Raw genomic sequence first — 12,457 nt, forward strand, 5'->3', positions numbered from 1 at the left:
AGTAAGGCCGAGGCTTTCCTCGTCGACTTCGTATGTGGGGAAGACCATCTTCCTGCCGTGGAGGTGACGAAGCCAACTCGGCCCGCGCTTGCTGCAGCCACGTAACTGGACACACATTGACGCAGGTTAGTGGGGACTGAGAGGCCGTGCCCCTACCACCCCTCCTCCCTCCCCCCCCCCTTCCACCAACGGATTGGCTGTCTGCCTCCTTCGCCGGACCCCACGACTCCAGTAGCGTGCTGCACTTCCAAGGAGACGCTGGCGTATGACGTCATCCGCCCCGGTCCAGGAGTTTGCGCCGTCTCGCCGACTCCAGCTAAGTCGAGTCAGTATTTTATGGCACATAGTTTTCTACTTTCACGCGACAGGGAGCTACGGCCCCGATTCCAATTCGTCGATCATCATCCGACGATGCTCTATACCCACCGACATTGTTTAAATAACTCTGCGAGCTTTCTTCCCTACCTTTCGTTCGTGTAAGGCAGCGGTTCCCAACCTTTCATAGACCATTAACCCTGAATGCAATTGGACATTAGCTAGCACCCCCTCCCCTCCCGCTGCCTGTGCGGTCTATAGCCCCCCCTCCCATATTATGACCAACTTTTGCACCTATCTAACTTTAGAATGACAGACTTTTCCTGGAATACTTTTATGTTTAAAATGATGACAGTGTATGATATTCACGTTTGTTTGTCTGGCCATCTTACGCAGCAAGTATATAAATACTTCTTTTGCAAATCGAAGTGCCTTTTCCTGCTGCTATTTATTTTATTTAATCCATGCGCGTTTCGCCTTCTACTGTTTTAAGACATCATCAGTAGGATCTATAATGATACAGTATTGTCCGTTATAGATTATCAAACAGTTCACTTCACGATTTTTTGTAAAAAATGTAATTACTTAACCGGCCGGGGTGGCCGAGCGGTTCTAGGCGCTACAGTATTGAACCGCGAGACCGCTACGGTCGCAGGTTCGAATCCTGCCTCGAGCATGCATGTTTGTGATATCCTTAGATTAGTTAGGTTTAAGTAGCTCTAAGTTCTAGGGGACTGATGACCTCAGAAGTCCCATAGTGCTCAGAGCCAATTGAACCATTTGTAATTACTTACGATTTGCTGATTTGCGTTTCCTCACATCTGGTCTGGAGGTCGCACGACCACTTTTATCACTGTTCTATATTCACCTCTTCGTGTTTTCGCCATCCACACACGGCTCAGCATGTTTCTCACCCTTTTTTGTGGTGGACTGTCGTTCTTCTGTCACTCGATACAACTATTTCGTGGTACACTTCTTTACACAGCGTCAAAAAAAATCGGCTTTATCCCCCACTCATACGCACACAGACGGTACAAACAGCACAAAAAGAAGTTAGTAACGAACATATACTTCGTTAGGTTGGCGACACATAAGTAAACGTACCAAAGACGATGAAGCACGTAATGGAGTCGCAGTATTTACGCTGTGAAAAGAAGTGTACGACGAAATAGTTGTATCAAGTGACAGAAGAACGATAGTCCACCACAAAAAAGGGAGACAAACATGCTGAACAGTGTGTGGATGGCGAAAACACGAAGAGGTGAATATAGAACAGTGATACAAGTGGTACTGAGGCCTCCAGATCAGATGTGAGGAAACGCAGATCTTCAAATCTACATCTACATCTACATTTATACTCCGCAATCCACCCAACGGTGTGTGGCGGAGGGCACTTTGCGTGCCACTGTCATTACCTCCCTTTTCTGTTCCAGTCGCGTACGGTTCGCGGGAAGAACGACTGTCTGAAAGCCTCCGTGCGCGCTCGAATCTCTCTAATTTTACATTCGTGATCTCCTCGGGAGGTGTAAGTACGGGGAAGCAATATATTCGATACCTCATCCAGAAACGCACCCTCTCGAAACCTGGACAGCAAGCTACACCGCGATGCACAGCGCCTCTCTTGCAGAGTGTGCCACTTGAGTTTACTAAACATCTCCGTAACGCTGTCACGGTTACCAAATAACCCTGTGACGAAACGCGTCGCTCTTCTTTGGATCTTCTCTATCTCCTCCGTCAACCCGATCTGGTACGGATCCCACACTGATGAGCAATACTCGAGTACAGGTCGAACGAGTGTTTTGTAATCCACCTCCTTTGTTGATGGACTACATTTTCTAAGGACTCTCCCAATGAATCTCAACCTGGCACCCACCTTACAAAAAACTATTTTTATATGATCATTCCACTTCAAATCGTTCCGCACGCACACTCCCAGATATTTTACAGAAGTAACTGCTACCAGTGTTTGTTCCGCTACCATATAATCGTACAATAAAGGATCCTTCTTTCTATGTATTCGCAATAATTACATTTGTCTATGTTAAGGGTCAGTTGCCACTCTCTGCACCAAGTGCCTATCCGCTGCAGATCTTCCTGCATTTAGCTGCAATTTTCTAATGCTGCAACTTATCTGTATACTACAGCATCATCCGCGAAAAGCCGCATGGAACTTCCGACACTATCTACAAGGTCATTTTTATATATTGTGAAAAGCAATGGTCCCATGACACTCCCCTGTGGCACGCCAGAGGTTACTTTAGCGTCTGTAGACGTCGTAAGTAATTACATTTTTTACAAAAAATCTCGAAGTGAACTGTTTGATAATCTATAAGTAACAAAACTGTATCATTATAGAACCCACTGTTGATGCCTTAAAACAGCAGAAGGCGAAGCGCGTATGGATTAAATAAAATAAATAGTAGCAGGAAAAGGCAGTTTGATTTGCAAAACAAGAATGGTATTCAGTTTGTGGGTATGTGTGTGTATGTGTATATCTCTGTGTGTGGTGCGTGTGCGTGCGTGTGTGTGAGTCTGTGTGTGTGTGTGTGTGTGTGTGTGTGTGTGTGTGTGTGTGTGTGTGTGTGTGTGTGTTAGAATGAATTACGAAGGAATTCCTGGTGCATCGCAAGTGCTACGCACAGGCCCTTCTCAGGAAAGACAGCTAACTACCCACAGTGAGGGCAGACACCTGTTACAAAACACGCTTCCCCTGTATTCGTCCTCTCCATTGCGACACTTGCTTCACCGGCTCAGTGCAAACCCATTGAAAATCGACCACGTTATAACGTATACACTATACTTACTGTTTCTAAATTACTCGATTGCTGCTCCTTATTTCTGACCGAGCGAGGTGGCGCAGTGGTTAGCACACTGGACTCGTAATCGGGAGGACGACAGTTCAATCCCGCGTCCGACGATCTTGATTTAGGTTTTTCCGCTATTTCCCTAAAATCGCTCCAGGAAAATGCCGGGATGGTTCCTTTGTATGGGCACGGCTGACTTCCTTCACCATCCCGCCCTAATACGATGAGACCGATGACATGGCTGTCTGGTCTCGTCCCTCAAAACAACGCAACCCAACGTTATTTCTGAATTGTCAGAAATTGAGGCTGTGACCATAGCCACTAATATTATTATTATTAATAATAATAATAAAATGTGTATAGCGCAGTAGTTGTCTTTATGTAGTTACTGCTATGACGGAAATTATGTAGAAAAGTAGATTAAGGTACAGGCTTTCATCTAAAAATAAAATTATTGAGATTGATGGAAATTATGTACAAAAGTAGATTAAGGTACAGGCTTTCATCTAAAAATAAAATTATTGAGATTGATGGAAATTATGCCGGTCTAGGAATGGTAGAACGATGGGTTCGATGACGGTTTGGATGTACCGTGCACTATTCAGTGTCCCCTCGACGATCACCAGAGGTGTACGGCCAGTGTAGGAGATCGCTCCCCACACCATGATGCCGGGTGTTGGCCCTGTGTGCCTCGGTCGTATGCAGTCCTGATTGTGGCGCTCACCTGCACGGCGCCAAACACGCATACGACCATCATTGGCACCAAGGCAGAAGCGACTCTCATCGCTGAAGACGACACGTCTCCATTCGTCCCTCCATTCACGCCTGTCGCGACACCACTGGAGGCGGGCTGCACGATGTTGGGGCGTAGGCGGAAGACGGCCTAACGGTGTGCGGGACCGTAGCCCAGCTTCATGGTGACGGTTGCGAATGGTCCTCGCCGATACCCCAGGAGCAACAGTGTCCCTAATTTGCTGGGAAGTGGCGGTGCGGTCCCCTACGGCCATGCGTAGGATCCTACGGTCTTGGCGTGCATCTGTGCGTCGCTGCGGTCCGGTCCCAGGTCGACGGGCACGTGCACCTTCCGCCGACCACTGGCGACAACATCGATGTACTGTGGAGACCTCACGCCCCACGTGTTGAGCAATTCGGCGGTGCGTCCACCCGGCCTCCCGCATGCCCACTATACGCCCTCGCTCAAAGTCCGTCAACTGCACATACGGTTCACGTCCACGCTGTCGCGGCATGCTACCAGTGTTAAAGACTGCGATGGAGCTCCGTATGCCACGGCAAACTGGCTGACACTGACGGCGGCGGTGCACAAATGCTGCGCAGCTAGCGCCATTCGACGGCCAACACCGCGGTTCCTGGTGTGTCCGCTGTGCCGTGCGTGTGATCATTGCTTGTACAGCCCTCTCGCAGTATCCGGAGCAAGTATGGTGGGTCTGACACACCGGTGTCAATGTGTTCTTTTTTCCATTTCCAGGAGTATACTTTTCTACATAATTTCCGTCAATATTGAGTCACTTGTCATAACGCTGTACCAGTTTTTCAATACCCTCCTCGCAGAAGTCTGCCGCCAGACTTGTTAACCACTGCTTCACCACTGTTTTGACTTCGTTATAGTCCCGAAGACGCTGACTGCCCAGGTGTTTCTACAAGTGTAGCAACAGACGGTAGTCACTGGGCGCAAGGTCGGTGCTGTACGGAGGTCAGATTCACGCAGAAGAGTGAAGTTCAAGCACACAATTTCTGTCCGGAAAATCGTGTGCACAGTTTTTTGGGACGGAAAAGGAATATTGCTTGTGGAGTTCTGCCTCGTAATGAGACATTCAGTGCAGCAGCTTACTGTAAGACATTGCACAATCACCGCCGTTCAATTCAGAACAAAAGACGTGGCAAGTTGAGCAAGGGCTTCGTTTTGCTGCAAGACAATACCCGTCCGCATGTGGCGAATCTGACCTCCGTAGAGCCCAGATCTTGCGCCCAGTGGCTACCGTCTGTTGCTGCACTTGAAGAAACACCTGGGCGGTCAGCGTCTTCAAGACGATGACGAAGTCAAAACGGTGGTGATGCGGTGGTTAACAGGTCAGGCGGCAGACTTCTGTGAGGAGGCTATTCAAAAATTGGTACAATGTTATGACAAGTTCCTCAATATTGAGCCGGCCAGAGTGTCCGAGCGGTTCTAGGCGCTACAGTCTGGAACCGCGCGACCGCTACGGTCGCAAGTTCGAAATCCTGCCTCGGGCATGGATGTGTGTGATGTCCTTAGGTTAGTTAGGTTTAAGTACTTCTAAGTTCTAGGAGACTGATGACCTAAGGTGTTAAGTCCCACAGTGCTCAGAGTCATTTGATCCAGCCTCAATATTGATGAAAATTATGTAGAAAACTAGATTAACGTACAGGCTTTCATGTGAAAATAAAATTATTGAGATATCTTTGCATGTCTTTTTGAATTTCAAAACGGTACTTACTTAAAAAACACGCCTCGTAGATGATGATGATGTTTGTGGTTTGTGGGGCGCTCAACTGCGTGCTTACTTGCGCCCGTACAAATTCCCAACCTTTGCTCAGTTCTATCTCGCCCCTTTCGTGAATGATGATGAAATGATGACACCACACACACTGTGTCATCTGGTGGCAGTTGAAAATCCCTGACCCCACCGGGAATCGAACCGGGGACCCCGTTCTCAGGAAGCTGACCGCTAGAGCCCGACATCAATACCAGAGTCTTGAAAAAATGTGATAATAGTAATGGTATTTTATAAATAATTTAGTTTTGTGAGTGAAACAGAATCAATCGTTTACTTTTTACCCCTCAGAAAATTTCATTTTACCCCTTAGGGGTTAATTACCTCCAGGGTCGGAAGCCTGGCTTTATTTGCAATGACATCACTTATGACATGTACGAAAGAACCAAAAACATAATTTCTAGTTTATCTGCTGTGTCAATACCACAGAATGTTCGTGTCACAGACATGATTTCATTTCAATTCGCAATGCATTTCGAGAATTAACGTCTCATCTTCAGTTGCTTTGACAATCTACACAGATTATTTCTTCAGATTTAGGCTATTTCTGGTCCTAGTAAGATTACAACGTTATATTACAAAACTGGCACAGTGTGAATTTTAGTTTACAAAACTAACACAAATGGAAAAGTAGCAGCTTCCATTGGTGGATACGTGGTTTTGAAGCACACTATGAGTAAACATTTTTATATACATGTATACACCTTTTATGCTGTAAATACAAGTCAAATCAAGCAAAAGAATTTCGAATGTAAAGATGCTGCACTTCTACAATTACTTGAGTGTTATTATTCCAGAGGAGATCTAAAGCCATTATGTTATTTCTTATACAGGATATCACGTACAAAACGAATATTTATCAATATGTCAAATGTGGATTATTTACCAAAAATATTTGTTTCTGTAGGAAAAAATATACACTACTGGCCATTAAAATTGCTACACCAAGAAAAAGTGCAGATGATAAACGGGTATTCATTGGACAAATATATTATACTAGAACTGGCGTGTGATTACATTTTCACGCAATTTGGGTGCATAGACCCTTAGAAATCAGTACCCAGGGCAACCACCTCTGGCCGTAATAACGGCCTTGATACGCCTGGGCATTGAGTCAAACAGAGCTTGGATGGCGTGTACAGGCAAACTACCCATGCAAGCTTCAACACGATACCACAGTTCATCAAGAGTAGTGACTGGCGTATTGTGACGAGCCAGTTGCTCGGCCACCATTGACCAGACAGTTGCTCGGCCACCATTGACCAGACGTTTTCAATTGGTGAGAGGTCTGGAGAATGTGCTGGCAGTCGAACATTTTCTGTATCCAGAAAGGCCCGTACAGGATCTGCAACATGCGGTCGTGCATTATCCTGCTGAAATGTAGGGTTTCGCAAGGATCGAATGAAGGGTAGAGCCACGGATCGTAACACACCTGAAATGTAACGTCCACTGTTCAAAGTGCCGTCAGTGCGAACAAGAGGTGACCGACACGTGTAACCAATGGCACCCCATAACATCACGTCGGGTGATACGCCAGTATGGCGATGACGAATGCACGCTTGCCATGTGCGTTCACCGCGATATCGCCAAACACGGATGCGACCATCGTGATGCTGTAAACAAAACCTAGATTCGTCCCAAAAAATGAAGTTTTGCCATTCGTCGAGTACACCATCGCAGGCGCTCCTCTCTGTGACGCAGCGTCAAGGGTAACCGCAGCCGTGGTCTCCGAGCTGATAATCCGTGCTGTTGCAAACGTCGTCGAACTCTTCGTTCACATGGTTGTTGTCTTGCAAACGTCCCCATCTGCTGACTCAGGGATCGAGACGTGGCTGCACGATCCGATACAGCCGTGCGGATAAGATGCCTGTCATCTCGACTGCTAGTGATACGAGGCCGTTGGAATCCAGCACGGCGTTCCGTATTACCCTCCTGAACCCACCGATTCCATATTCTGCTAACAGTCATTGGATCTCGACCAACACGAGCAGCAATGTCACGGTAGGATAAACCGCAATCGCTATAGGCTGCAATCCGACCATTATCAAAGTCGGAATCGTGATGGTACGGATTTCTCCTCCTTACACGTGGCATCACAACAACGTTTCACCAGGCAACGCCAGTCAACTGCTGTTTGTGTTTGAGAAATCGGTTGGAAACTTTCCTCATATCACCACGTTTCATGTGTCTCCACCGGCGCCAACCGTGCTCTGAAAAGCGAATCATTTGCATATCACAGCATCTTTTTCCTGTCGGTTAAATTTCGTGTCTGTAGGACGTCATCTTCGTGATGTAGCAATTTTAATGGCCAATAGTGTACTTCCAAAATTACTGAAAAAATTGTGGCTGCTGAACTCTTGTTTGTTTATTCAACGTGTTATCAGAAGATTTTTCTTTGTGTAACATTATTTTCTAATTGTTCTAGTCGACCAAGTTTTTTACCGTGGTATTCTGTGTTGCAAAGAACACGCCTATGCCTTTAGACTTAACTACTTTGACAAATTTACAATAGCCAACCATAAATACCTTAAGAGACACAGACTAAGTGACATTCACAACAGTCTAAATGTATTCCACACAGAAAGCCATGGTAATAAGCTTGATTTATTAGAACAATGAAATAATGTTACACAAAGATGTAGAATGAACAAACACAGTGTAGGATCCATGGTTCCGTCAGTAATTTTAAAAGTTTATTTTTTCTTAAAGAAACAAATATTTAATAGTGTGAGCAAAGCTAACGCAATTCACGTTTTACCTTTACATTTACAAGGTTGAACCACCTGAACAAGTCGGACAGTTGCTCCGATGAAATATTGTGGAATTTCCACAGCGTGATCCAGCGGCGAAACCAAGAAGACTATTTACTACACATTTTATCTATTCACAAAGAAATATTTGTTTTGTAAATGACGTCCTGTATAACTAATAATACACTGAAGAGCCAAAGAAACTGGTACAGCTGGTTAATAAAGTGTAGGACCACCGCGTGCAGACTGAAGTGCCGCAACACTTCGTGCAACGGAATCGACTAATGTCTGAAGTAGTGCTGGAGGGAATTGACACCATGAACCCTGCAGAGCTGTCCATAAATCCAAAAGAGTACGAGGGGGTGGAGATCTCTTATGAACAGCACGTTGAAAGGAATCCCGGATATGCTCAATAGTGTTCATGTCTGGAGAATTTGTTGGCCAGCGGAAGTGTTTAAACTCAGGAGAGTGTGCCTGGAGCCACGCTGTAGCAATTATGGACGTGCGGGGTGTCGCATTGTCCTGCTGGAATTGCCCAGGTCCGTCGGAATGCACAATGGACGTGAATGGATGCAGGTGATCAGACAGGATGCGTACGTACGTGTCACCCGTCAGAGTCGTATCTAGACGTATCAGGGGTCCCGTATCACTCCAGCCACACACGCCCCACACCATTACACAGCCTCCACCAGCTTGAATAGTCCCCTACTGACACGTGGGGTCCTTAGATTCATGAGGTTGTCTCCATACCCGAACACGCTCATCCGCTGGATACACTTTGAAACGAGACTCGTCCGACCAGGTAACATGTTTCCTCCACTCATTAACAGCCCATTGTCGGTGTTGAGGGGCCCAGGCGAGGCGTACAGCTTTGTGTCGTGTAGTCTTCAAGGGTACACGAGTGGGCCTTCGGTTCCGAAAGCCCATATCGATTATGCTTAGTTGAATGGCTCGCACGCTGGGCTTGTTGATAGCTCGGCATTGAAATCTGTAGAAGGGTTGCACTTCTGTTATGTCGAACGATTCTCTTCAGTCGTCGTTGATCCCGTTCTTGCAAGATCTTGTTTCGGCCGCAGCGATGTCGGAGATTTGATGTTTTACCGGGTTTCTAATATTCACAATACACTAGTGAAAAGGTCGTACTGGAAAATCCCAACTTCTTCGCTACCTCGCAGATGCTGTGTCCCATCGTTCGTGCGCCGACTATAACACCACGTTCGGAGTCACTTAAGTCTTGATAACCTGCAATTGTAGGAGCAGTAACCGATCTAACAACTGCGCCAGACACTTGCTGTCTTATACAGGCGTTGCCGACCGCAGCCCCACATTGTGCATGTCTACATATCTCTGTATTTGGATACGCATGCCTATACCAGTTTCTTTGACGCTTCAGTGTATAATAGCTTTGTATTTCCTTTGAAATAACAACATGTGTCTATTTGTAGAAACGCTGCATGTTTATATTTGAATTTTTTTTTACTTGTTTTGACTTGTGTTTACAGAATGGGCCGTAGAATAAAAAGTGTGTACACGTAGTTGGACATGTTTACTCGTACTGTGATTCAAAACCATATATCTACCACAGGGAACAATAAGTTATTTTTCGATCTGTATTCGTTTTGTAAACTTACATTCACAATGTGTTTGCTTTGTAATACACCATTGTAACCTTACCAGGACCAGAATTAACCTAAATCTGAAAAAATCGATGTAAACTGTCAAAGCAATTGAAGATGAGCACCCAGGGCACGAAATACATCGTGAATTTTAATTAAAATCACGATTGTGGATGAAGGCGATTGTGTTTTATTTTACGAGAGGAATAGTCACGGAAGGAGCGCTGATAACAATGGCTAAAATTAAGATACTCGTATATTCTGCTGTGCTTGAACAGCCTCCAGTCGCCCTAGTATTCTACCCCTCATGAAGTCATCAATGTCTGTCCTTTGACCCATTTTCAACACACAGTCACCATTAGCACGTCTGAAAACGTCTGCACTCTTACTCGCTGCACCGTACTCTGACATGCACCGACACACCTCTGCTTATGTGGACTGCTGCCAGCGCCACCGTGCGACGACCGCAGGTCAAATGCACCGCACGGCCAGACCCCGAGGTGATTTAAACCCACAAACCGCCCACCAGATCGTTGTTTCACCATGTATCGGCATTATCCTTAATTTACACTAGTGGCCATTAAAACTGCTACACCACGAAGATGACGTGCTACAGACTCAAAATCTAACCGACAGGAATAAGATGCTGTGATATGCAACTGATAAGCTTTTCAGATCATTCACACAAATTTGGCGCCTGTGGCGACACCTACAACGTGCTGACATGAGGAAAGTTTCCAACCGATATCTCATACACAAACAGCAGTTGACCGGCGTTGCCTGGTGAAACGTTGCTGTGATGCCTCGTGTAAGGAGGAGAAATCCGTAACATCACGTTTCCGACTTTGACAAAGGTCGGATTGTAGCCTATCGCGATTGCGGTTTATCGTATCGCGACACTGCTGCTCGCGTTGGTCGACATCCAATGACTGTTAGCACAATATGGAATCGGTGGGTTCAGGAGGGTAATACGGAACGCCGTGCTGGATCCCAACGGTCTCGTATCACTAGCAAATGAGATGACAGGCATCTTATCCGCACGGCTGTAACGGATCGTGCAGCCACGTCTCAATTCAAGAGTCAACAGATGGGGACGTTTGCAAGGCAACAACCATCTGCACGAACAGTTCGACGACGTTTGCAGCAGCACGGATTATCAGCTCGGAGACCGTGGCTGCGGTTACACTCGACGCTGCATCACAGACAGGAGCGCCTGCGATTGCGTATTCGACGACGAACCTGGGTGCACGAATGGCAAAACGCCATTTTTCCGGACGAATCCAGGTTCTGTTTACAGCATCACGATGTCGCATCCGTGTTTGGCGACAACACGGTGAACGCACATTGTAAGCATGTATTCGTCAACGCCATAATGGGGTATAACCCGGTGTGATGGTATGGGTTGCCATCGGTTACATGTCTCGGGCACCTCTTGTTCGTATTAACGGCACTTTGAACAGTGGGCGTTACATTTCCGATGTGTTACGACCCGTGGCTCTACCCTTCATTCGATCCCTGCGAAACCCTACATTTCAGCAGGATAATGCACGACCGCATGTTACAGGTTCTGTACGGGCCTTCCTGGATACAGAAAATGCTCGACTGCTCCCCTGGCCAGCACATTCTCCAGATGTGTTACCAATGGGAAACGTGTGGTCAATGGTGGCCGAGCAACTGGCTCGCCACAATACGCCAGTCACTACATTTGATGAACTGTTGTATCGTGTTGAAGCTGCACGGGCAGCTGTACCTGTACACGCCATCCGAGGTCTGTTTGACTCAATGCCCAGGCGTATCAAGGCCGTTATTACGGCCAGATGTGGTTGTTCTGGGTACTGATTTCTCAGGATCTATGCACCCAAACTGCGTGAAAATGTAATCACGTGTCAGTTCTAGTATAATATATTTGTCCAATGAATACCTGTTTATCATCCGCACTTTTCCTTGGTGTACCAATTTTAATGGCCAGTAGTGTATGAGCATGAGTGTATGTTGTTTTATGTAATTTATATCGAGCACACACAGTATTCAAGTGTCCACCAGTCTCTACGCCCGCTCTTAATTGAAAGCTTTACACGCGTGTGTGCCCGGTATTCTCCGACGTGAAACGAGTGCCGCATACGTGTCAGTTTGCATTCGGCGAGTACCTGTCTCGCCGGTGGAAGTCCGTAATTGAGGCAGTCTCGATTTTGTGCAACTCAATGCACTCATTAAGCAGAACATTATGACCACCGACGTACTATCGATATAAACCCGTCCGGGCGATAGCAGCCTCACCTGGCGAGGAATGGCTGCTAGTCAGATGGACACACTCACTGTGCATGCAGATGGAGTTAGCGTGCTGGCCCTGTATAGAGTGGGTATGACGCGCGATCTATCTCAGTTTAACCAAGGGCAGATGGGTTGGAGGCTCGGCACCGCCATTTCGGAAACTGCACGAC

The 12,457-nt window shown here is 46.5% G+C and overlaps 1 protein-coding gene across 1 annotated transcript in view; it reads left to right on the forward strand.

The window, feature by feature from the left end:
- Positions 1-229: 229 nt before the first annotated feature.
- Positions 230-12,457, forward strand: part of LOC126295450 (uncharacterized) — an 87,924-nt gene continuing 75,696 nt past the window's right edge. Inside the window, exon 1 of the mRNA XM_049987951.1 lies at positions 230-325. The gene's annotated coding sequence lies outside the window, so the exon portion shown is untranslated. The remainder of the gene's footprint in view (positions 326-12,457) is intronic.

This window comes from Schistocerca gregaria, chromosome 11 (assembly GCF_023897955.1).
Source record: "Schistocerca gregaria isolate iqSchGreg1 chromosome 11, iqSchGreg1.2, whole genome shotgun sequence".
NCBI classification, from domain to species: Eukaryota; Metazoa; Arthropoda; class Insecta; order Orthoptera; family Acrididae; genus Schistocerca; species Schistocerca gregaria.